Raw genomic sequence first — 26,902 nt, forward strand, 5'->3', positions numbered from 1 at the left:
GTATATCTGAGGTTGTTGATGTTTAAGGTACACACACCAGATTCTTGCCAAATATTATATAAATTAGATCAGCTATATAGGTTTACCAATTTACACAAAATACAGTGGGCAAAGGGACATGTTAAGTCATGCGGAAGGATTCATCACAATCCAGACCTTAGAAAACTACAGAAGATATAATTTGTTTTTCTTTGATGCTTGGATTATAGGAAGAGATGAAGGTAGACAATGGAGAATCTTTAAATAAAAAGACTCAAGAGACATATTCAGTTCAGTTCAGTTCAGTCACTCAGTCATGTCCAACTCTTTGCGACCCCATGAATCGCAGCACTCCAGGCCTCCCTGTCCATCACCAGCTCCCGGAGTTCACCCAGACTCACGTCCATCGAGTCAGTGATGCCATCCAGCCATCTCATCCTCTGTCATCCCCTTCTCCTCCTGCCCCCAATCCCTCCCAGCATCAGAGTCTTTTCCAATGAGTCAACTCTTCGCATGAGGTGGCCAAAGTACTGGAGTTTCAGCTTTAGCATCATTCCTTCCAATGAAATCCCAGGGCTGATCTCCTTTAGAATGTACTGGTTGGATCTCCTTGCAGTCCAAGGGACTCTCAAGAGTCTTCTCCAACACCACAGTTCAAAAGTAGCAATTCTTTGGTGCTCAGCCTTCTTCACAGTCCAACTCTCACATCCATACATGACCACAGGAAAAACCATAGCCTTGACTAGATGAACCTTTGTTGGCAAGGTAATGTCTCTGCTTTATAATATGCTATCTAGGTTGGTCATAACTTTCCTTCCAAGGAGTAAGCATCTTTTAATTTCATGGCTGCAGTCACCATCTGCAGTGATTTTGGAGCCCAGAAAAATAAAGTCTGACACTGTTTCCACTGTTTCGCCATCTATTTCCCATGAAGTGATGGGACCAGATGCCATGATCTTGGTTTTCTGAATGTTGAGCTTTAAGCCAACTTTTTCACTCTCCTCTTTTACTTTCATCAAGAGGCTTTTCAGTTCCTCTTCACTTTCTGCCATAATGGTGGTGTCTGCATATCTGAGGTTATTGATATTTCTCCCGGCAATCTTGATTCCAGCTTGTGCTTCTTCCAGTCCAGCATTTCTCATGATGTACTCTGCATATAAGTTAAATAAGCAGGGTGACATATTAACTATTGTGAAATATGGATCCTAATTTGAATTAGGACAACTGGAATACAAACATATTTGATAATTTTAAGAAATTGTAAATTTTAGGGAGCATGATAATGACATCATGATTGTGTTTTTTAATACCTCTTAATATTCAGAGATATTTACTGAGATAATTAGAAATAAAATTATATAATATCTGGCATTTATTTCAAAATAAATTAGATAGGGATGGTGGCAAAAAGGAATAGGAGTATAAATAAACAGCTTGGAAAAATGCATTGATAATTGCTTAAGCAGAGTGATGAATATTTAGATTCATGATTAAATTCTGTCCATGTATATTTAAAATTTTTTATAATAAAAAGTTGTAAAGTTTTATACTGGCATTTTTAATTTAGCAGATGATCACAAAGTGGTATTTGGTACATCTTTTTAGTTGTTTTTCCTATTGTAATGATGCATTTTGGTGAATCAATCTGTCTGTCTCCTGAGCTTTCCCTGCAAGGTTAATTATGTGTATTGGAGAGCTAGCTGAGGTTCGGAGAACAAGCTCTGGTTGGAGGAAAGTGTTTCTGCTCTCTGAGCAAACTACCTTATGCGAGCGTTAAGCTTTGATGCTACCCTCATTAGCACAATATTTTAGTCACCTGTGGTAACCTGCCCAGATGTTTCTCTGATAATGTTCAGCTCAATAAATTTAGACTTCACACAGTGGTGCTTGTCATTTTATGCCCTCCTGTCCCAAATACACTTCAAAATATGTCCAATCCAGCTGTTAGCTTGACTGCATAAGATACTGTAATAACACTTTTGAGGACTGGGGTGATATTTGAAGTGTTTCAAGAATCTTTCCCCCCTGGGTTGGAAAATAGCTTTATCAGAACCAAAATTAACGTCCAAATCCATAGTTTCTATTTTACTTTCCATGGTAGCATTGCATTTAAAAAGGATTCTAGAAGAAAAAAAAAAAAAAAAGGGATTTTCTGATTTCTTACATATTAAATGAACAAGAATGTACTCTAAAACAAAATTATTCTATGTATATATTTTTATTACAGAATATGTAGTTTCAATGTTCAGGTCAAAATTATAAAATTTTAGTAATTTTATAAGGTTTAACTTAATAAATTAAAGCTCAGAAAACTTTGTGATTAAGATTAGATGAAATAATGGATGTAAATGCAATGCTTATCAGTTTCAGATACACAGTAAGCCCTCCATAAATGATAGATACAATGACGGTTATAAATTTTTTTTTCTCAAAATTATATCTAGGAGAGAATTTTAAGCCTGACTATTTTATTTATACTATGTTTCAAAGACAATCTAATATTTTTAAATCCAGAGATGATTTTTTTACTTTAACCAAATTAATACTTGTTTAAATTAAATTGAGATTTTAATAAATCCCCAAAATTGTTTTCACTCAAACAAAAGTGGCTAACATCTCCAATTTCAGCAAAAGATTATACAGAAATACTCAGAATAATCACTGAGTCAGTATTCCTTAAAAATAAACCTTTTAAAGCAACATCATATGAAGGAAAGTTCTTATATATTTTTCTATTAAGGGTTCCATAATTGTTACTATAAGTTGATCAGATTCCTCCAGATTCATTTACTCTGGATTTTATTACTTTAGTATAATAAAATTTTATACATTTTACTATATGGTTCAAAAAATTCACAAAGGCATGTGTTAGGATTCTGGTACTAATTTTTAAATGCACTTTTAATAAAGAACCAGAGATATGTTTCAGAAAGGTCTATCTAGGAGAATAATCTCAGTTTTAGTCTGTCTATATTCCTTCCCCGCCCCCCAAATTTTCTGATACTAACCAAGTGTTGTTATTCTTTGGCTTGAAGCCTTTATGTACCTGGTACTCCATTATGCTTTGACTTTAGAGAAAGGTTACAATTTGTTTTTTTCTGGGAGAATATGCTCCCAGCTGAAAATCATTTCCTTAGTTGAATAGAGGATCTCTTTGCAAAAATTTTCTCTGTTATCTCCTGAATAATTCCTACTATGTACAGAAGAATGAGATTGATTAACAATTTCATCCTCAATAACTTGTGACCTTATTATTCATAGGGCACATGAAACTTATTGATTTTTTACATTAAGGAAAGATATATTAAATAATATAATAACCTTCACATAGAGTGTACAGTAGGCAAACCTATGGAAAAATTATGTTGTCCTAGAAAGTTTTTCACCCACTCCAGTGTTCTTGCCTGGAGAATCCCAGGGACAGGGGAGCCTAATGGGCTGCCATCTTTAGGGTCGCACAGAGTCAGACACGACTGAAGCGACTTAGCTGCAGCAGCAGCAGCAGAAAGTTTTTCAGTGCACATAACATAAATAACCAATGTTCACTGAAAGTTTATTCTTTTTACTTGCTGTTATAAATAAGACATATTATATATTTAAATATAAAAGGATTGAAGATCAACCAAAACATTGACTGCATTGACATAGTGATAAAAATACAGAATATAAAAGTTATTCAAAAATATTTGAGTTGCATGTGCTTTTTACTCACTTTGATTTTAGTACCTATGTCTGACAGCAGTTAATCACACATAGCTTATCCTTTCCCTTCTTATTTTTATAACTGGCTTTAAAAAGCCAAACATAGATTAAAGAAGTGAACGATATTTTTCTACTGTTTTTCTCCATAGTATTTATAAAAGTATATATGAAATGCATCTGGGAATGTCTAAGGAAGAATAAGTCCATTCATACATCTGTTTTTTGAAGGGATATATTTGACCACTATTCACCAGTATCTACTATAAAGTGAATAATATACAGTTAATAACATTCTGATTACTACAAAGTTATTGTTTTTCCTGACTTCTGCTGAACCCAGTAACCGAAAATACTGAGATCGAGTCCATATGTGAAATGGGTTCGGGTAAAGTTTGACAAAACATGCAGGTCAAGTTTAGATTAGAAAAATTTGTTCACACATTTATTCCTACAGATCCTAAAATGTCAACATATCTGACCATCTGATTAGGTTTCCATGAACAAGTTTGAGACATTACATGTATCACAACCTTTCAGTAAATAAAGCACAGTGAATTCAACTTCTTATAAAAGAATGGTTTTTCCTAAGGAACATCTGAATGTCCATTTAACTAAGGCTTCTTTGGCTGATTAAAACATACCAGAATTTTTCTAGCTTTTTCATTTGAATGAGAAGGTTGTTGATAGTGATAAAATTTTCCTTTCAGGGGCTTTGCATATAAAATTCCATTTGGATGACTGAAGATATGGATGCAGATTCTGATAGGGCTGCTTTAAAACATCATCCAACTTAAATAGTTTGCATTACCTTGTCTAATTAACTATAAAATTATTTAACATGAAAGATTAAGACTTCAAAAAATTTTCTCTTTAACTTGAAGTGACTTCTTATATTCCTCAAAATGATGGAATCCCAGAAATATGGGCTTATCCATGGTTGTTAATGGCTGTTTTTGTTTTAGTAAACATATTTAGTGGAGAGTGAAAAAGTTGGCTTAAAGCTCAACATTCAGAAAACGAAGATCATGGCATCCAGTCCCATCACTTCATGGGAAATAGATGGGGAAACAGTGGAAACACTGTCAGACTTTATTTTTGGGGGCTCCAAAATCACTGCATATGGTGACTGCACCCATGAAATTAAAAGATGCTTACTCCTTGGAAGGAAAGTTATGACCAACCTAGATAGCATATTCAAAAGCAGAGACATTACTTTGCCAACAAAGGTCCGTCTAGTCAAGGCTATGGTTTTTCCAGTGGTCGTGTATGGATGTGAGAGTTGGACTGTGAAGAAAGCTGAGCGCTGAAGAATTGATGCTTTTGAACTGTGGTGTTGGAGAAGACTCTTGAGAGTCCCTTGGACCGCAAGGAGATCCAACCAGTACATTCTAAAGGAGATCAGCCCTGGGAGTTCTTTGGAAGGAATGATGCTAAAGCTGAAAGTCCAGTACTTTGGCCACCTCATGCGAAGAGTTGACTCATTGGAAAAGACTCTGATTCTGGGAGGGATTGGGGGCAGGAGGAGAAGGGGACGACAGAGGATGAGATGGCTGGATGGCATCACTGACTGGATGGACGTGAGTCTGAGTGAACTCCAGGAGTTGATGATGGACAGGGAGGCCTGGCGTGCTGCGATTCATGCGGTTGCAAAGAGTTGGACACGACTGAACTGAACTGAACTGAAACATATTTAAGGGCTTCCTAGGAGCTCAGAGGTAAAGAATTTGCCTGCCAATGCAGGAGACATGAGTTGGCAACCCGCTCCAGTATTCTTGCCTGGGAAATCCCATGGACAGAGGAGCCTGGAGGTCTACAGTCCATGAGGTCACAAAAGAATGGGACATGACTTAGTGACTAAACAACAACAGACATATTTAAAGAACAACAAAACCCCCAAACTATTTATATATGTATTTTATGTATACACATATGAAAAGCCCAGCATGGTCCTTAGGCATATTATGTGCTCAGTCGCTTCAGTCGTGTCTGACTCTTTGTGACCTATGGACTGTAGCCCACCAGACTCCTCTGTCCATGGGATTCTCCAGGCAAGAATACTGAAGTGGGTTGCCATGCCCTCCTCCAGGTTAGGCATATATGAGTAAATGCAAATTGTAAATCCTGATTGAGTAATGACTGTGAAGATTTTCCCCAACATTTAGAAAAGTTCTACTCTAATGCAGAAGAAATAATATACTATAGTATCAAATGTTCATTTCTGCTAAAGGAAGCAACTACAGAAATGTTTTATTTGTATAAAGTAACAAGTGGTACAGATGCAAAAACAAACAAAAACCCAACAACTTCCCCAATACTACTTCAAAATGAGCATATCAAACTTGATTTTCTTTAGAATGTAGTTATTTCTTTATCTTCTGGACAAAAATGCTTAGTCAGTCTTCAAAGAAAAGCAATTACAATTTGAGGACACTTCATATTTGTCTCTGTTGCCCGCACCAATTCCATCTCATATGAATTTTTCCATTCATGAAAACGATTAAATTCTCCACTGCTGTCTGCGGCACCAATTATTTATTCTGGACCAGGACCTCTGGTAAAACTTCTTGCTCAAGCAGGATCTCTTTTCTTCTATGATTTGCTATCACCAGGTTCACTATCAGATATTTTCTTTTTGTACCATCTTTTTCTTTACCAGCTTTTTGAGAATTAAGAAATGCTTCAATTAACTCTGGACAATCTAAATTTTCTTCCAGCTCTAAAGGATTGTCTGTATCTGTTAATCTCTTCCATTTCAGGAAATACCTCACCTTCCCATTTACTACATGTCAGTCTAGTTCTTTTTCTACTACAAATTCTTCAGATTCTGCCTCTTTGAATTTTTTACCCTGTTCGTTCTGTTTCTTTCTCATTTTTTTTACATTAGAGGCATGGTGCCTAGTGATCCCCTGAGGGCAAGGAGAGGGAACATTGTAGGAGTGGGCCATGACCAAAGTCTCCTCAGTGGAGGTTTCTCCTGCTTTGCCCATACATTTATTAAACCAAGTGCAATGTATTGAGGATAAAGAAACAAATATTTGGATCAAAGCCATTTATTGGCTATATATTGTATGTTAGTAATACAAAAGTGCTGCAGGTATTATAAGTGAAAAAGATGGTTCTGCTGGGGGAAATAAGTAGGTCAGTGACTAAAAATTAGGTTAATTAGCCCAGATAATAAGTACTACAGGAGTCTTGTTTGAGATGTGTGGCAAGAGCAAATTCATCATTATTTGGTAAGTGCTTTCTTGATTCTAATTTGAGGAAATTTAAAGCAATCAGCCAAAAATCTCCAAAACTAAACAACAACAAAAAACCTTGATACTAAAATGAGGATTTATGAACTATGATCTGTACTGACTGAATGGTCATTCCCTATACCCCTGCCAAAAAAAAAAAATGTCCATGAACTAACCCCTGAAACCTGTGAATGTGAGCTTATTTGGGAGAAAGGCCTTTGCACATATAACTAATATAAAGACTTCAAAATGAAATCACCGTAGATTATCCAGGCAGACCGTAAATATCCTTAGAAAGATGGTGGAAGATTTAAGACAGAAAAGGACAAAGTCGGAGTGGCTGTGTTAAGACCTAAGAGACAGAGATTGGAATTTCTCAGCCACAAGCTGAGGACTGCCTGGACCCACCAGAAACTGGAAAAGGCAAGGAAAGATTCTCATCTAGATGCTTTGGAGAAAACAGAGCCCTGACAACATCTTGATTTCAGATCTATTCTCTAGAACTGTGAGAGAACAAATTTATGCTGTTTAAACTACTGAAATTGTGGTAATTTATTATGGCAGCTACAGAAAACAAATCATGATCTAATCTGCCTTATTTTGCAAATCATAGACAATTTTGAAAGTGTTTCAGTCACTACAAAGATGAAAGTGCATGTAGAAATGTCTATATGAATCACAGTAGGGAACATTTTCTTTATTACGTTTAGATATATATTGCTTTTATATACCACAGCACATCATAGTGTTTGGTTTTTTTCCCTCTCCCCATGTCCATGAGTCTATTCTTTATGTCTGTTTCTCCATTGCTGCCCTGAAAATAAATTCTTCAGTACCATTTTTCTAGATTCCATATATATGTGTTAGAATATGATATTTATCTTTCTCTTTCTGACTTACTTCACTCTGTATAATAGGTTCTAGGTTCATCCACCTCATTAGAACTAACTCAAGTGTGCTCCTTTTTATGGCTGAGTAATAGTCCATTGGGTATATGTACCACTACTTCTTTATCCATTCATTTATCGATGGACATCTAGTTTGCTTCCATTCTACCTATTGTAAATAGCTCTGCAATGAACAATGGGACATATATGTCTTTTCAATTTTGGTTTCCTCAGGGAAACCTGGGAAACCTAGGAATGCTGGGTCATATGGTGGTTTTATTCCTAGTTTTTAAAGGAATTTCCATACCATCTTTCCTAGTGGCTGTATCGACTTGCATTCCCACCAACAGTGCAAGAGTGTTCCCTTTTCTCCACACCCTCTCCCCCATTTATTGTTTGTAGACTTTTTGTTGATGGCCATTCTGACCTGTGTGAGGTGATATCTCATTGTAGTTCTGATTTGCATTTCTCTAATAATGAGTGATGTTGAGCATTTTTCATGTGTTTGTTAGCCATCTGTATGTCTTCTTTGGAGAAATGTCTGTTTAGGTCTTCTTCACACTTTTTGATTGGGTTGTTTGTTCTTCAGGTATTGAGTTATATGAGCTGCTTGTGTATTTTGGAAATTAATCCTTTGTCAGTTGTTTTATGCTATTATTTTCTCCCATTCTGAGGGTTGTCTTTTCACCTTGCTTATAGTTTCCTTTGCTGTGCAAAAGCTTTTAAGCTTAATCAGGTCCAACTTGTTTACTTTTGTTTTTATTTCTGTTACTCTAGGAGATGGATCATGGAGAAGGCAATGGCAACCCACTCCATTACTCGTGCCTGGAAAATCCCATGGATGGAGGAGCCTGGTAGGCTGCAGTCCATGGGGTCACAAAGAGTCGGACACTTACTGAGCAACTTCACTTTCACTTTTCACTTTCATGCATTGGAGAAGGAAATGGCAACCCACTCCAGTGTTCTTGCCTGGAGAATCCCAGGGATGGTGGAGCCTGGTGGGCTGCCGTCTGTGGGGTCGCACAGAGATTGCACATGATTGAAGTGACTTAGCAGCAGCAGCAGCAGGAGGTGGGTCATGGAGGATCTTGCTTTGATTTATGTCATCAAGTGTTCTGCCTGTGTTTTCCTCTAAGAGTTTTATAGTTTTTGGTCTTACATTTAGGTGTTTAATCCATTTTGAGTTTATCCTTGTGTATGGTATTAGGAAGTGTTCTAATTTCATTCTTTTACATGTAGCCATCAAGTTCTCCCTGCACCATTTATTGAAGGGGCTGTCTTTGCCCCATTGTATATTACCTCCTTTGTCAAAAGTAAGATGCCCATAGGTGCATGGGATTATTTCTGGACTTTCTATCTTGTTCCATCGGTCTATATTTCTATTTTTGTGCCAGTACCATACTGTCTGGATGACTATAGCTTTGTAGTATAATCTAAAGTCAGGAAGGTTGACTCCTCCAATTCCATTCTTCTTTCTCAAGACTGCTTTGGCTATTCAGAGTCTTTTGTGTTTCCATATGAATTGTGAAATTTTTTGTTCTAGTTCTCCAAAAAATGTCATTGGAATTTGAAAAAGATTGCATTGAATCTGTACATTGCCTTTGGTAGTACAGTCATTTTCACAGCATTGATTCTTTCTACCCAGGAACATGGAATGTTTATGTAGTCTTTGATTTCTTTCATTAGTGTCTTATAATTTTCTGGGTACAGTTCTTTTGTCTCCTTGGGTAGGTTTATTCCTAGATATTTAATTCTATTTGTTGCAATAGTGAATGGGATTGAATCCTTAATTTCTCTTTCTGATTATTCATTGTTAGTATATAGAAATGCAATTGATTTCTGTGTATTGATTATGAATCCTGAAACTTTGCTAAATTCACTGATTACCTCTAGTAATTTTCTAATACTATCTTTAGAGTTTTCTATATACAGTATCATGTCATCTGCAAACAGAGCTTTACTTCTTCTTTTCTGATCTGTATTCTTTTTATTTCTTTTTCTTCTCTGATTGCTGTAGCTAGGATTTCCAGAAATACGTTGAATAATAGTGGGGAAAGTGGACACCCTTGTCTTGTTCCTGATCTTTGGGGGAATGCTTCCAGTTTTTCACCATTGAGAATAATGTTTGCTACAGTCTTTTCATATATGGCCTTTAATATGTTGAGGTAGCTTCATTCTATGCCCATTTTTGGAAGAGTTTTCATCGTAAATGGGTGCTGAATTTTGTCAAAGGCTTTTTCTGCATCTATTGAGATGATCATGTTTTTTATCTTTCAGTTTGTTAATATGATGTATCACATTGATTGATTTGCGTATACTGAAGAATCCTTGCATTCCAGGAATAAACCCACCTTGATCATGATGTATGAGCTTTTTGATGTGTTGCTGAATTCTGTTTGGTAAAATTTTGTTGAGGATTTTTGCATCTATGTTCATCAGTGATATTGGCCTGTGGTTTTCTCTTTTTGTGTTGTCTTTGTCTGGTTTTGGTATTAGGGTGATGATTGCCTCGTAGAATGAGTTTGGAAGTGCTCCTTTGCAATTTCTGAAAGATTTTTAAAACAATAGGCATTAGCCCGTCTCTAAATATTTGATAGAATTCTTCTGTGAAGCCATCTGGTCCTGGGCTTTTGTGTTTTGGAAGATTTTTTATCACAGCTTCAATTTCAGTGTTTGCAATTCAGTTGCTCATAATTTCTATTTCTTCCTGGTTCAGTCTTGGAAGATTGAACTTTCCTAAGAATCTGTCCATTTCTTCCAGAATATCCATTTTATTGCCATATAGTTGTTCATAATAGTCTCTTGTAATCCTTTGTATTTCTTCATTGTCTGTTGTAACCCCTCCTTTTTCATTTCTAATTTTGTTGATTAGATCTTCTCTCTTTTTTTCTTGATGAGTCTGGCTTGTCAATTTTATCTTCTCAAAAACAAACTTTTAGTTTTATTAATCTTTACTATTGTTTCTTTCAATTCTTTTTCATTTATTTCTGCTCAGATCTTTATGATTTCTTTCCTTCTACTAATTTTGGGTTTTTGCTCTTCTTTTTCCAGTTGTTCTGGGCATAAATTTAGGTTGTCTATTTGATGTTTTTCTTGTCCCTTGAGGTAGGATTCTATTGCTATAAACTTCCCTCTTAGAACTGCTTTTGCTGAATCCCATAGATTTTGAGATATCGTGTTTTCTTTGTCATTTGTGTCTAGAAATTTTTTTGACTTCCCTTTTGATTTCTTCAGTAACCTGTTGATTATTAAGAAATGTGTTGTTTAATCCCCATGTGTTTGTGTTTTTTACAGTTTTTTTCTTGTAATCGATATCTAGTCTCAAGGCATTGTGGTTGGAGAAGATGCTTGATACAATTTCAGTTTTCTTAAATTTACTGAGGTTTGATTTGTGATCCAAGATGTAGTCTGTCCTGGAAAATGTTCCATGTGCACTTGAGAAGAAGGTGTATTCTTCTGCATTTGGATGAAATGTCCTGAAGATATCAATGAGATCCATCTCAGCTAATTTTAGACTTGTGTTTCCTTGTTAATTTTCTGTTTTGATGATCTGTCCAATGGTGTGAGTGGGGTGTTAAAGTCTCCTATTATTATTGTGTTACTGTAGAGTTCTCCTTTTATATCTGTTAGTGTTTTCTTATGTATTGAGGTGCTCCTATGTTGGGTGCATAGATATTTACAATTGTTTTGTCTTCCCCATGGATTGATCCCTTGATCATTATGTAGTGTCCTTCCTTATCTCTTATAATCTTCTTTATTTTAAGATCTATTTTGTCTGATATGAGGGTTGCTGCTCCAGCTTTCTTTTGCTTCCCATTTGCATTAATATATTTTTCCATCCTCTCACTTTCAGTCTATATGTGTTTGAAGTGGGTTACTTATAGACAGCATATGTATGGATCTTGTTTTTTATCCATTCAGCCAGTCTGTGTCTTTTAGTTGGAGCATTTAATCCAATTACGTTTAAAGTAATTATTGATATATATGTTCCTACTGCCATTTTCTTAATTGTTTGGGTTGATTTTTGTAGATATTTATTTCTTCTCTTGTATTTCTTGACTATATAATTTCCTTTAATATTTGTTCTAAAGCTGGTTTGGTGGTACTGAATTCTCTTAACTTTTGCTTGTCTGAAAAGCTTTTTATTTCTCCATCAATTTTGAATGAGATCCTTGCTAAGTACTATAATCTTGGTTGTAGATTTTTCCCTTTCAGTACATTAAATATATCCTGCCATTCCCTTCTGGCCTGCAGAGTTTCTGTTGAAAGATCAGCATAAATGTATGGGGTTTCCCTTTTATGTTTGTTCCCTTGATTGTTACTTGTTGCTTTTCCTTTGCTGCTTTAAAAATTTTTTTCTTTGTGTTTAATCTTCGTTAGTTTGATTAGTGTGTGTCTTGGCATGTTTCTCCTTGGGTTTATCCTCTATGGGACACATTATGCCTCTTGAACTTGATTGACTATTTCCTTTTCCATGTTAAATAAATTTTCAACTATAATCTCTTCAAAAATTTTCTCATACCCTTTATTTCTCTCTTCTTCTTCTGGGACCCCTATAATTCGAATGTTGGTGTGTTTGATATTGTCCCAGAGGTCTCTGAGACTGTCCTCAGTTCTTTTCATTCTTTTTACTTTATTCTGCTCTTCAGAAGTTATTTCCACCATTTTATCTTCCAGCTCACTGATTCGTTTTTCTGCTTTGGATATTCTGCTGTTGATTCCTTCTAGATTATTTTGAATTTCAGTAATTGTGTTGTTTGTATGTTTATTCTTTTTTTTTTTTTAATTTAGTCTTTTAATAGGTTCATTCTTTTTTTTTTTTTTTTAACTTTACAATATTGTATTGGTTTTGCCATACATCAACATGAATCCGCCACAGGTATACACATGTTCCCCCATCCCGAACCCCCATCCTTCCTCCCTCCCCATACCATCCCTCTGGGTCGTATGTTTATTCTTTAATTCTTCTAGGTCTTTGTTGATTGATTATAGCATTTTCTCAATTTTGTTTTCAAGGTTTTTGATCTTCTTTACTATCAGTATTCTGAATTCTTTTTCAGGTAGTTTGCTATTTCCCCTACATTTATTTGGACTTCTGTGTTTCTGGTTTGTTACTTCATTTGTGTAGTATTTCTTTGCATTTTCATTTTTTTCTTAACTTACTGTGTTTGAGGTCTCAATTTCCTAAGCTTCAAGGTTGAACTTTTTTATTCCTTTTGGTTTCTGCCCTCCTAAGTATGATCCATTGGTTTATGAAAGCTTCTTATAGGGTGAGACTTGTGCTGACTGTGTTTGTTTATTTGTTTGTTTGTTTGTTTTTTCTCTCATGGGCAAGACTGGGGTGGTAATCTTGTCTGCTGATGATTAGGTTTATATTTTTGTTTTCTTTGTTTAGATGAGGTGTACAGGGTGCTACTGGTGGTTGGGTGATGCCGGGTCTTGTATTCAGTGGTTTCCTTTGTATGAGTTCTCACTATTTGATACTCCCTAGGGTTAGTTCTCTGGTAGTCTAGGGCCTACGGTCTTGGATTCAGTGCTCCCAGTCCAAAGACTCTGGGCTTGATCTCTGGTCAGGGTCAAAGATTCCACAAGTGATTTGTATGACATAAGATCAGATCAGATCAGTCGCTCAGTCATGTCCGACTCTTTGCGACCCCATGAATCACAGCACGCCAGGCCTCCCTGTCCATCACCAACTACAGGAGTTCACTCAGACTCACGTGCATCGAGTCAGTGATTCCATGCATCCATCTTATCCTCTGTCGTGCCCTTCTCCTCCTGCCCGCAATCCCTCCCAGCATCAGAGTCTTTTCCAATGAGTCAACTCTTAGCATGAGGTGGCCAGAATATTGGAGTTTCAGCTTTAGCATCATTCCCTACAAAGAAATCCCAGGGCTGATCTCCTTCAGAATGGACTGGTTGGATCTCCTTGCAGTCCAAGGGACTCTCAAGAGTCTTCTCCAACACCACAGTTCAAAAGCATCAATTCTTCGGCGCTCAGCCTTCTTCACAGTCCAACTCTCACATCCATACATGACCACAGGAAAAACCATAGCCTTGACTAGACAAACCTTTGTTGGCAAAGTAATGTCTCTGCTTTTTAATATGCTGTCAACGTTGGTCATAACTTTCATTCCAAGGAGTAAGCGTCTTTTAATTTCATGGCTGCAGTCACCATCTGCAGTGATTTTGGAGCCCAGAAAAATAAAGTCTGACACTCTTTCCACTGTTTCCCCACCTATTTCCCATGAAGTCGTGGGACCAGATGCCATGATCTTCGTTTTCTGAATGTTGAGCTTTAAGCCAACTTTTTCACTCTCCACTTTCACTTTCATCAAGAGGCTTTTTAGTTCCTCTTCACTTTCTGCCATAAGGGTGGTGTCATCTGCATAGCTGAGGTTATTGGTATTTCTACCGGCAATCTTGATTCCAGTTTGTGTTTCTTCCAGTCCAGCATTTCTCATGATGTACTCTGCATATAAGTTAAATAAACAGGGTGACAATATACAGCCTTGACGAGCTCCTTTTCCTATTTGGAACCAGTCTGGTTGTTCCATGTCCAGTTCTAACTGTTGCTTCCTGACCTGCGTACAAATTTCTCAAGAGGCAGGTCAGGTGGTCTGGTAGTCCCATCTCTTTCAGAATTTTCCACAGTTGATTGTGATCCACACAGTCAAAGGCTTTGACATAGTCAATAAAGCAGAAATAGATGTTTTTCTGGAACTCTCTTGCTTTTTCTATGATCCAGTGGATGTTGGCAATTTGATCTCTGGTTCCTCTGCCTTTTCTAAAACCAGCCTGAACATCTGGAAGTTCACGGTTCACATATTGCTGAAGCCTGGCTTGGAGAATTTTGAGCATTACTTTACCAGCGTGTGAGATGAGTGCAATTGTGCGGTAGTTTGAGCATTCTTTGGCATTGCCTTCTTTGGGATTAGAATGAAAACTGACCTTTTCCTGTCCTGTGGCCACTGCTGAGTTTTCCAAATTTGCTGGCATATGGAGTGCAGCACTTTCACAGCATCATCTTTTAGGATTTGAAATAGCTCCACTGGAATTCCATCACCTCCACTGCTTTGTTCATAGTGATGCTTTCTAAGGCCCACTTGACTTCACATTCCAGGATGTCTGGCTCTAGGTCAGTGATCACACCATCGTGATTATCTGGGTCATGAAGATCTTTTTTGTACAGTTCTTCTGTGTATTCTTGCCATCTCTTCTTAATATCTTCTGCTTCTGTTAGGTCCATACCATTTCTGTCCTTTATCGAGCTCATCTTTGCATGAAATGTTCCTTTGGTGTCTCTGATTTTCTTGAAGAGATCCCTAGTCTTTCCCATTCTGTTGTTTTCCTCCTTTTCTTTGCATTGATCGCTGAAGAAGGCTTTCTTATCTCTTCTTGCTATTCTTTGGAACTCTGCATTCAGATGCTTATATCTTTCCTTTTCTCCTTTGCTTTTCGCTTCTCTTCTTTTCACAGCTATTTGTAAGGCCTCCCCAGACAGCCATTTTGCTTTTTTGCATTTCTTTCTATGGGAATGGTCTTGATCCCTGTCTCCTGTACAGTGTCACGAACCCCATTCCATAGTTCATCAGGCACTCTATCTATCAGATCTAGGCCCTTAAGTCTATTTCTCACTTCCACTGTATAATCATAAGGGATTTGATTTAGGTCATACCTGAATGGTCTAGTGGTTTTCCCTACTTTCTTCAGTTTAAGTCTGAATTTGGCAATAAGGAGTTCATGGTCTGAGCCGCAGTCAGCTCCTGGTCTTGTTTTTGTTGACTGTATAGAGCTTCTCCATCTTTGGCTGCAAAGAATATAATCAATCTGATTTCGGTGTTGACCATCTGATGATGTCCATGTATAGAGTCTTCTCTTGTGTTGTTGGAAGAGGATGTTTGTTATGACCAGTGCATTTTCTTGGCAAAACTCTATTAGTCTTTGCCCTGCTTCATTCCGTATTCCCAGGCCAAATTTGCCTGTTACTCCAGGTGTTTCTTGACTTCCTACTTTTGCATTCCAGTCCCCTATAATGAAAAGGACATCTTTTGGGGGTGTTAGTTCTAAAAGGTCTTGTAGGTCTTCATAGAACCTTTCAACTTCAGCTTCTTCAGAGTTACTGGTTGGGGCATAGACTTGGATTACTGTGATATTGAATGGTTTGCCTTGGAAACGAACAGAGATCATTCTGTCGTTTTTGAGATTGCATCCAAGTACTGCATTTTGGACTCTTTTGTTGACCATGATGGCCACTCCATTGCTTCTGAGGGATTCCTGCCCGCAGTAGTAGATATAATGGTCATCTGAGTTAAATTCACCCATTCCAGTCCATTTCAGTTCGCTGATTCCTAGAATGTCGACATTCACTCTTGCCATTCTTTTTTGACCACTTCCAATTTGCCTTGATTCATGGACCTGACATTCCAGCTTTCTATGCAATATTGCTCTTTACAGCATTGGACCTTGCTTCTATCACCAGTCACATCCACAGCTGGGTATTGTTTTTGCTTTGGCTCCATCCCTTCATTCTTTCTGGAGTTATTTCTCCACTGATCTCCAGTAGCATATTGGGTACCTACTGACCTGGGGAGTTTCTCTTTCAGTATCCTATCATTTTGCCTTTTCATACTGTTCATGGGGTTCTCAAGGCAAGAATACTGAAGTGGTTTGCCATTCCCTTCTCCAGTGGACCGCATTCTGTCAGATCTCTCCACCATGACCCACCCATCTTGGGTTGCCCCACAGGCATGGCTTAGTTTCATTGAGTTAGACAAGGCTGTGATCCTAGTGTGATTAGATTGACTAGTTTTCTGTGAGTATGGTTTCAGTGTGTTTGCCCTCTGATGCCCTCTTGCAACACCTACCATCTTACTTGGGTTTCTCTTACCTTGGACGTGGGGTATCTCTTCATGGCTGCTCCAGCAAAGCGCAGCCATTGCTCCTTACCTTGGATGTGGGGTATCTCCTCACCGCCACCCTTCCTGACCTTCAATGTGGGAGTGAGATTAAAACAAATACCCAAAAATGAGAAACCAAACAGGAACCACAGACATATGGCAGTTACAAAATCAGACACATAATAATTAAAATAATGGAATTTACACATATACATATATACCCATAAGCAAAGTCAAAACAGTCCAACAAATATTAAGTACAGTAGATGGAAATGGGAACAGAGGGAATCAAATATTATATTTACCAGTTAAGAACAAAACTAACTAAAGCACAGACTGGAAAACAAAACTAAATCAAGGTGCCTAGTGAAGAATAAAGCAATGAAAACAAAATTAACAAATATATTGAGATGAAAGGAGAGAAAGAAAGAATAGACATGCAAAGTTAAATAGAGATAGACGAAGAAGATTTATATACATTAAAGATTAACTACAAGGGGAGAAGAACAGTAGGAAAAGCATACAAGAAATAAATGTAGAAAAAATAGAACAGGTTTTTAAAAATTAAAAAGTAAAATTATAAAAAAGAGAAAAGAAAAAAAAGGAAGAAGAAAGAAAAAAAGGAAAACTCCACAGAACTGCAAAAGCCCAACATAGAGGCAGAGGTTTATAGTAATAATAAAAAGTGTGACTGAATATACACATATACACCCATAAGCAAAATCAAAACAGTCCAACAAAAATAAAGTACCTCACCTCCCTGTACTGATCTCTGGACCTGCTGAGGGGTCAGCTCAGATTCTAAATTAGCCCTACTCCTGTGTGTTCTTGCCTCCAGTGTCCACAGCTAGCAGAACTAGTGCGTTTTCTTTTGTGAGAGATCTGTTTCCTTTTATGTTTTCCTTAGACACACAGTCTGCCTTGTTGATCCTGTGGATTTAATCTGCAATTTGTATGGCTGGTGGGAAGCTTTTGTGTCCTCTTCCTTAGCCACACTGCCCCTGGGTTAAGATTGTGGTTTTATTTCCACCTCTACATGGGGTTGTCCACTGGGGTTTGCTTCCTGAGGCTGCCCTGGAGGACTTGGGTCTGTCCCTGTGAGGGCCAGGTGTGGAGGTGGTGCAGCTGCTTGGGTTGCAGGGGTTCTGGCAGCACCACAGCGTCAGGGGAATTTGTGGCTAGGGCAGCAGGACATATACTCTAGAATGGTATGGCAACCAGTATTGGCCAATACACTCCAGTAGTCTTGCCTGGATTCCAGCTAAGCTATTTCAAATCCTAAAAGGCAATGCTGTTAAAGTGTTGCACTCAATATACTAGAAAATTTGGAAAACTCAGCAGTGGTCATAGGAAATGGCCACTGGAAATGGTCAGTTTTCATTCCAATTCCAAAGAAAGGCAATGCCAAAGAATGCTCAGACTACCACACAATTGGACTCATCCCACAGGTTAACAAACTAATGCTCAAAATTCTTGAAGCCAGCCTTCAGCAATACATAAACTGTGAACTTCCAGATGTTCAAGCTGGATTTAGAAAAGGCAGAAGAACCAGACATCAAATTGCCAACATCTGCTGGATCATCAAAAAGCAAGAGAGTTCCAGAAAAACATCTACTTCTGCTTTAAGACTACACCAAAACCTTTAACTGTGTGGATCACAACAAACTGTGAAAAATTCTTCAAGAGATGGGAATACAGGACCACCTGACTTGCCTCCTGAGAAATCTGTATGCAAGTAAAGAAGCAACAGTTAGAACTGGACATGGAGCAACAGACTGGTTCCAAATAGGAAAAGGAGTAGGTAAAGGCTGTATAATGTCACCCTGCTTGTTTAACTTATACGCAGAGTACATCATGAGAAATGCTGGGCTGGATGAACCACAAGCTGGAATCAAGATTGCTGGGAGAATTATCAATAACCTCAGATATTCAGATGACACCACTCTTATGGCAGAAAGCAAAGAACTAAAGAGCCTCTTGATGAAAGTGAAAGAGGAGAATTAAAAAGTTGGCTTAAAGCTCAACATTCAGAAAGCTAAGATCATGCAATCTGGTCCCATCACTTCATGGCAAATAGATGAGGAAACAATGGAAACAGTTAGAGACTTTATTTTGGGGGGCTCCAAAATCACTGCAGATGGTGACTGCAGGCATGAAATTAAGACACGTGCTCCTTGGAAGAAAAGCTGTGATCAACCTAGACAGCTTATTAAAAAGCAGAGACATTACTTTATGTACAAAGATCTGTCTAGTCAAAGCTATGGTTTTTTCCAGTAGTCGTGTATGGGTGTGAGAGTTGGACTATAAAGAAAGCTGAGCACTGAAGAATTGATGCTTTTGAACTGTGGTGTTGAAGGAAACTCTTGAGAATTCCTTGGATTGCAAGGAGATCCAACCGGTCCATCCTGAAGAAAATCAGTCCTTAGTATTCAATGGAAGGGCTGATGCTGAAGCTGAAACTCCTATACTTTGGCCACCTGATGCAAAGAACTGACTCACTTGAAAAAACCCTGATGCTGGGAAAGATTGAAGGTGGGAGAAGAAGGGGATGACAGAGGATGAGATGGTTGGATGGCATCACTGACTCTATGGACATGAGTTTGAATAAGCTCCAGGAATTGGTGATGGATAGGGAAGCCTGGTGTAATGCAGTCCATGGGGTCGCAAAGAGTCAGACATGACTAAGTGATTGAGCTGAACTCAACTGATTCTTGCCTGGAGAACTCCCCTGACAGAGAAGCCCTGCAGGCCATAGTCTACAGTGTCGCAGAGTTGGACACGACTGAAGTGACCCTGTGTGCATACATGCAAGACTTTTGTCTGTGGAAGCTCTGCCTTAGTGAGAGTTGAAGGTGGCACAGCTGCTTGGCTTGTGGATACCCTGGTGGCACCAATCGTGCAGGGACACATAATGCCTCCACAGCAGGAGTTATGGCCCTACCAGAGTCTTTTTTCAGTCCTCTTGTAGCTGTTGATCAGAAGGCCTCTTTGGCTAGTCTTTCTCCATAGCTCTGCCCATTCAGGAACTTAGAGGACTCCCTTGCCTGGGGTCCTTTTCTGTTGTTCAGTGAGTCAGGCACATAGAGGGGTCCCCCTGGCTGGGGACCTACTCTATAGATCGACACATCAGGCATTTAACAGGTCACCCTGGGTGGGGTCCTACTCTGTAGTTCAGTGCGTCAGGCACTTGATGGGTTAGCCTCTCAATTGTTCAGCTGCTGATGCTGGCAGGTGAGGCGAGAGAGGCTATGGTGATGGAACCACCCCCTACTCATGACTCAGCAGTATCACCTTGCTTCCATGGCTGCCCGGCCTTCCTCCACAGGAATTTCCCACCATAGTCTCCTCCCTCACATCCCCTCAATTGGTCTCTCCACAATCAACAGCAGTCCTTGCTGTGGGATTGCCCCACAATCCCTAAACTCCGGCTCCCACCTGCTGTGTCTTCCAGGGAACCTGCGTCCCTGTCCGGGGTATGTATGGCTGCAGCCAGGACTGTCTGATTCTCATTCCATTTAGGCTGCCACAGATCAGCTGTTTCACTCTCAGCCTTAAATATTTCTCCTTGACTTAGATAGTTGCCCTGATGTGAGGATTGGACACCTGCTTTAGTTCCCCCATCTGCTGAGGGCAGGTCCAATCCTACTAACACTTCTGTTTTTCCCCCAGTTCCTTCCTCCTACCGAGTTTTGCGTGGTTTATACATTCTTTTCCACTGGTCAGGTACTCCTGTCTACTCTTAGATGGTGTTCTCCATGCACATCTGTGTCTGAAGTTGTATTCCCTATGTATCAATGGAGAGAGATATACTCCATGTTCACCTATTCCTCCACCATCTTTCTCTCTCTCTCTCTCTTTTTTAAAGCTTTATAATATAAAGGAAGGTATTGGGGAAAGAAAAGAAAATTCCTCACACATGTACATATATTCAACTTCCTACTGCTTTCTAGAAGCCTTGAGTATTTCCAATCAACTTCAGAGGCAAAGGCAACTATTGACTTCCCATAAACCTTGGGTTTCAATTATTTATTACTGAGTAACAAAACAGCCCCAATATTATTGGCTTAAAGCAAAAGCTATTTTATTTCTAAGGATTCTGTGGGTCTGGTATTCAGCCTTGGCCCAGTGGGGATGGATCAGCTGTGCTCCGCATGGTGTTGACTGATATTACTCAGCTGGGGCCAGAGAATCCAAGATGGTGTCACTCACGTCTGGTGCCTGGGCGTTAGCTGTTGATTGGTGTTATTTAGTTCTCTTCCATGTGGTTTCTTTTTCTTTCCACATAGTCTGTCATTACCAAGTATTCTAACCATTCCTTTTTGAAAACTTGTTTTCTGGCTTCTAAAAATGGGGGGAAAAGTAATACAAGATCTCTTAAGACCCAGGCCCAGGCTCAGAATCATGTGTCATCCCTTCTGCCTCATTCTGTTGGTGAATGAAGTCATAAAGCAACCCCAGAGTCAGGAAAGGGAAATGGACCACGCCTGTTGATGAAAGATAATTATGCAGGCACAGGCATAGGAGGAATTATATGTGGCTGTCTTGCAAGCTACTTATACAGTACTCTGCTTTTTCTTTCCTTTTACAATGCTCTGCTTTTTCTAGGAATTTTCTTTGATGCCAACCAGTCCTTTATCATAGATTACCTCCCATATTTAAATACTTCTAATTTATATCATCTTTTGGGAATTATGAATATGTGGAAGTTTTTTTGTTGTAGCTTTTTTCTTTTAAAAAAGTTCGTGCTTTAAAATGTCAAAAAGATCACACACTTTTGGCTGTAAAAATGATGTGCTCTATATTTCCTTGTATCTCATAATACCAGCACAGCAAGTTTTTAATAAATAAGTATCTTGATTATAAATGTTGAGTGACAGAGAATGTGTTTAGACTATGTACAGTGTTGTATTAGAGTTCACTAGATTGTCCATTGCTAAATCTCTTGCAGATTATTGTGATTAGTTAGTTCTAACCTTTTCCAAACCCCTGCATTTTCTCATCCTTATAGTATATATGCGATTATAGATAATAATTGCCAATGGAAGTATATAGGGGGAATCCTATTTAGAAAAGAGCAATTAGAAAAACAAATAAATCCACAAAGTAGTATCAACTCTTTTTTGAAGTATACTGAAAGGCAATGGCACCCCACTCCAGTACTCTTGCCTGGAAAATCCCATGGACAGAGGAACCTGGTGGGCTGCAGTCCATGGGGTCAAGGAGAGTCGGACACGACTGAGCGACTTCACTTTCACTTTTCACTTTCATGCACTGGAGAAGGAAATGGCAACCCACTCCAGTGTTCTTGCCTGGAGAATCCCAGGGACAGGGGAGCCTGGTGGGCTGCCGTCTATGGGGTCACACAGAGTGGGACACGACTGAAGCGACTTAGTAGCAGCAGAAGCAGCAGCATTTTAAAACATGCCTGATTTATGGAAGTTTCAATTGCTCGAATGTTTGTAATATTTTACAATGAAATAAAAATTATATTCAGAACTAGTTAAGAATGCTTAGAGGCATAGTCGATCATTTGATGATTCACAGCTACCCAGGAAATTCAAGCACTCCACCCTCATTTTGCAAGTAAGCACTGATCTGATTAAGTGGGAGCTGGAAAGGAAGAATTACACGGTGACCTGGACAAAAGTGTCATGTCAGCATTAGCATCAGATAAACTGAATGAAGTGGCTGATTGTACTGCTTCTAGTCAGAGTTATTTTGGAAAATTTGAATGAGAAATCCTCCTTTGTCCATCACAGGAATGTCCCTTCGTATATATCCAGTCATATTAAACAATTGTAGAATCACAAAGCTAGACAGGATTTTATGAGATTAGCTGATCTATTCCTCACCTTGAGATAAAACTTGAGTGCTGCAAAATCCTCGAGGCACTGAAATTAATTTATTCTTTGAGAAAAATAAGACTCATTCATGCATTCAACAAATATTTGTTGTGTGTGAACCATACGGGTGCTTAGTTTGCATCAACAAATAAACCTGGCTAAGATCTTTGCCTTTGTGAGGCTTTCAGTTTAATAGGAGGATATAAATGATTCCATGAGTTTCCCCTTTGTCAATAACAATAATCCTTACTTGGTTTTAAATGTTTTTTAAATTGATTTGCTCATATGACAAAAAAAATCTATCCGCAAAGTAGACCCAATCACTAACAAGTTGTGAGTTGTGAGAAATGAGTTTGGAATTCATTTACATTAACAAACCATTTCACTTTCAGATGAAAATGCTAAGATTCAAAAAGTATGATTCTTATTTGGAGTAAAACCTTCTAACACCCAATCTAATGTTCTTTACTGTTTGCCCTCCTTTCAAAAATATCTTTCTTTTCCTACATTGACTTAGTTATAGAATGTATTCATACCACCTGGAACAATGTTCATATACTTTAGCTGTAAATCCATGTGCATGCTAAGTCACTACAGTTGTATCTTACTCTTTGCAATCCTATGGACAGTAGCCCGCCAGGCTCCTCTGTCCATAGGATTCTCCAGGCGAGAATACTGAGTGGGTTGCAAGCCCTTCTCCAGGGGATCTTTCCAACCCAGGGATGGAACCCGTCCGTGTCTTGTCCATCTCCCGCATTGTCAGGCAGATTCTTTACTGCTAGAGCCACTTGGGAACCCTATGTGACAGAAACCCAAAGTAAATAGTTGAGACCAAAAAAAAAAGTTGTTATAAGGAAATTTCAGTTTCTCATGGACTCCACAACACAAATAGAGCTAAACTGGGGAAATGAGCACTCAAAATCTATGAGGACTGTTTTTAAGCCCCCTTGCTGCATTATTTTCTGAGAAGTATCTTGCTACTTGAGGTCAGAAAGACCTAATGTTTTCTGGGGTTAAACTGCCTGAGTTTAAATCCTCACTATTTCACTTGTTAGATGAGTGACCTGGTCATTTAAACTCTCTGATCTCAATTTTCTCATATATTAAAATTAGGGTATAATTATAGTGGCTACATAAGATTACAGCAGAAAAGCAAATTAAGTGGTATCCAAGACTTGGGACAATGCTTGCTTCATAGGAAGTATCAGGAGACATGAACTGCCATTATAAAGTGAGAGATGTCAAGACTGAGCTGGGAGAGCTGCCCTGCCACAATGAGGGTGTAGTTGATTAAGACAGCAAGTCAAAATACAAGTAGGAATTAAGGCTTTACTCACTACTGCCATAGGAAATTACAGTGTTATTTGCTCAATCGTGTCTGACTCTTTGCCAGCCCATGGATTGAAGCCCACCAGGCTCCTCTGCCCACAGGATTCTCCAGGAAAGAATACTGGAGTGGGTTTCCATTCCCTTCTTCAGGGGATCTTAGTGACCCACGTATCGAACCTGGGTTTCAGAAACCCTGCCAAAGGAAAAGCAAGTCTATAAAAAAACTCATTGCTTCCCAAATGTTTAACTTTTGTCTATAGGATGACACTGAGAGACAGTCGGTGTAACAGCGCAGATGGGATGGGGGAACTGTGTCACTGCTGGAGGAATCCCAATCAAGAGGATCAGTTTTATGGACCTGAGTGGGGAATGGAGAGGAAGGAAGAAAGGAAGGGCTAGGAATGGACAAGTACTGGGTGTTATTTAATAATGAAATAACATATTCTCAAGGTTACCCCTTTCTGTGAATAGGATGTTCTCAGAGCCCAGGGTTCCAATAGTGAGGCCTCTGAATAGAGGCTCCTAGGCTAACAATGCAGATATAAATAAAAGTATGGCGGGCCAAAAGGCCTGAGTTCTTGACAGAAATTCCCTTCAACAGACCTGTCAGGTAAAGCCTTTGTAATTGCCTATGGTCAGGTTTAAAAAAAATCATATATAGGTTTTTAGCCAGGGGCTGGATTTCTCAAGAGCCTTCTCTGTTCTCAGGAGGGCTTTCTGCTAGATGGGTGATGTTTCATTCTCCAAAGTTTCAACAGTTTGTATTTCCTGGGTATACAGTGAATCTCTTGTTACTGAGATGGAATAAGTACATGCCTTAAAATGAGGCCTGGAATAGAAGAAGCACCTTTCATAAGCTACATCCTATTTTTATTATTGCTATTGTTTTTATATAATTGTTCCAATTATAGCCCTAATATGACAACTTACTCTCTACAGAGTTAGGTAAGATCATAATTCCTCATATTGAAGGTCTTTGCAAAGCATTCCCTGATCTTTATGCAGAGTTCATCGATTTGTACCCAGGAAGAATGAGAGTTGCAAATCTTCCTTCCAAATTAAAACAAACAAAAAAAAGCTCAGCTATTAGCTGACAGCACAGTGTCTTGGCCATATCATTACGATCTTCATTTAAGACATCATTTAAGAAACAATCAGCGACTGCTGCAAGATATATTAAGTTTCTCATTTAAAAATCATCTAAATTTGCTTAGTACTCAATAAAAATTGAAGCCCCACTTTGTGCCAGGAATTATGTATTTAATAAAGTGAATGGTACAAAACATCAATCTTCCTGACTCCATGGAAACTTACAGATAATTGGCACAATAAATGTTAATAATATAAAATACAGATTAAAATTCTAATTATGATATTACTATAAACAGAGGAACTTGATGCTGTATTGAAAGGACATGAGCTAGCCTGGGGGTGGATCAGATTGTCAGGGAAGGTTTCCCCCAGGCTGTAATGTTTGCATTGAGGTCTATAGGATGAGTAAGAGTGAATTCAGTGATTCACTGAAGAATGGCAGGTTTCTAAGATTCTTCCAATCAAGTAAGACTGTATGTTTAAAACCATTGATTACCAAATTTGACTAAACTTTGGAATCATCTTAGAAATTTTTGAAAAATACTGATACCTGAAAATTGCCCAGAATTTTTGATTTGGGGCTTCCCTGGTGGCTTGGATATCAGAGAATCTGCCTGCAATGTGGGAGACCCAGGTTCAATCCCTGGGTCAGGAAGGAGGAAATCATGGCAACCAACTCCAGTATTCTTGCCTGAAGAATCCCCATGGACAGAGGAGCCTGGCAGACTACAGTCCACAGGGTCACAAAGAGTCAGACATGACTGAGTGACTAACGCTTTCAACACTTTCTGATTTATTTAACATGGCATATGGCTTTGGCATTGGGACTTTTTTTAACTTCTCAAGTGGTTAATCCTTAAGGCAAGAAGATTATGTCTAACTCAAGAAATTTGAAGTAAGACTAGTGATTGGAGCCTAAAGAATGAGAGGGAATGTGACATGACCTGAGACTGTGACTCTAAAATGTGACAAATCACAGAGGTCTTGATTGGTCGTATTAGAAGTTTAGTCTTTGTCTTGAGAAACATAGAAACCTACAGAAAGATCATAGGAGAGGACATCATATCAAAATGTATGTTTATGTTTGCAGTGTAAAGATTGTAAAAGAGAAGCTATAAAATTAGCTTGGACTAGGATGGTGGTAAGGAGATGAAGTGAAGTGGGTTTGAAAGTTTTGTTTTGTTTTTTAAGGACTTGAAATTGTAGACTGACAATGGATAAAGTATTGAGAGATGATAAGACTGACTTCTTAGTTGCTGGCTAGTGGAACTGGTAAAGGTGAATTTTATGAGCCTACTCTTGTGATATTTGAGGTGCCTTTGAGATATCTAAACAGATATTAAAGAGACAGTAGAGCATAAGGATACATCTAGGCATAAGGTTTTGGTTGTTTGGGAACAAAGATCTAAAGTGCAATAACTTTAATTAAATCATGAAAGTTTTATAAAAATAATTGTTTTACTACAATAAATAATTGTAAAACTACAATAGTGTTTTACAAAACACTATTGTAGAAGGCATTGGGCACCTGCAGATCATTAAGATGAAGACATAGGAAAGATTAACACTCCTAATGTGGTTTTAAAATGAAGATCCCCTTTAAAATATCTCAAGGTAGCATGGAATGAAAGAGAAGAAATCCAACCGCTTTTATCAGATAATAATCAATAAGTGCCAAAATGTTATTTGGAAGAAAATTCTGATCATAAAGAAAAAGAGAGCTAACTGAATTTTAGTATGGAGCAATTGTCCTGAAGAATCACAAAAATTGTCAGAGATATAATATTATATAGTTGAACACAGTATCAGATTGGGGATATTTTGGTTTTTATTCATGTCAAACTGGAAAGCCCAAAAGGTAGAATAATAAAGAGGACAGCAGGAATTGTAATATATGCATTTCATTTATCAGATCTCTATTAGGACCAATCATG

The 26,902-nt window shown here is 38.3% G+C and overlaps 1 protein-coding gene and 1 pseudogene across 3 annotated transcripts in view; one reads left to right on the forward strand and one right to left on the reverse strand.

Annotated features, from left to right (window-relative positions):
• The window catches only part of GRID2 (glutamate ionotropic receptor delta type subunit 2), a 1,632,436-nt gene that overhangs the window by 1,169,765 nt on the left and 435,769 nt on the right, over window positions 1-26,902 (forward strand). The window lies entirely within an intron of this gene.
• Window positions 6,210-7,072, reverse strand: LOC147370970 (uncharacterized; annotated as a pseudogene). Its single transcript, XR_015166042.1, has 2 exons — window positions 6,416-7,072; window positions 6,210-6,342 (listed from the first exon to the last, which is right to left on the reverse strand). The product of XR_015166042.1 is annotated as an uncharacterized LOC147370970 (transcript).

Source organism: Bos grunniens, chromosome 6 (genome assembly GCF_055505025.1).
Source record: "Bos grunniens cultivar Pamir isolate PY7600 chromosome 6, Bosgru_T2T1.0, whole genome shotgun sequence".
NCBI classification, from domain to species: Eukaryota; Metazoa; Chordata; class Mammalia; order Artiodactyla; family Bovidae; genus Bos; species Bos grunniens.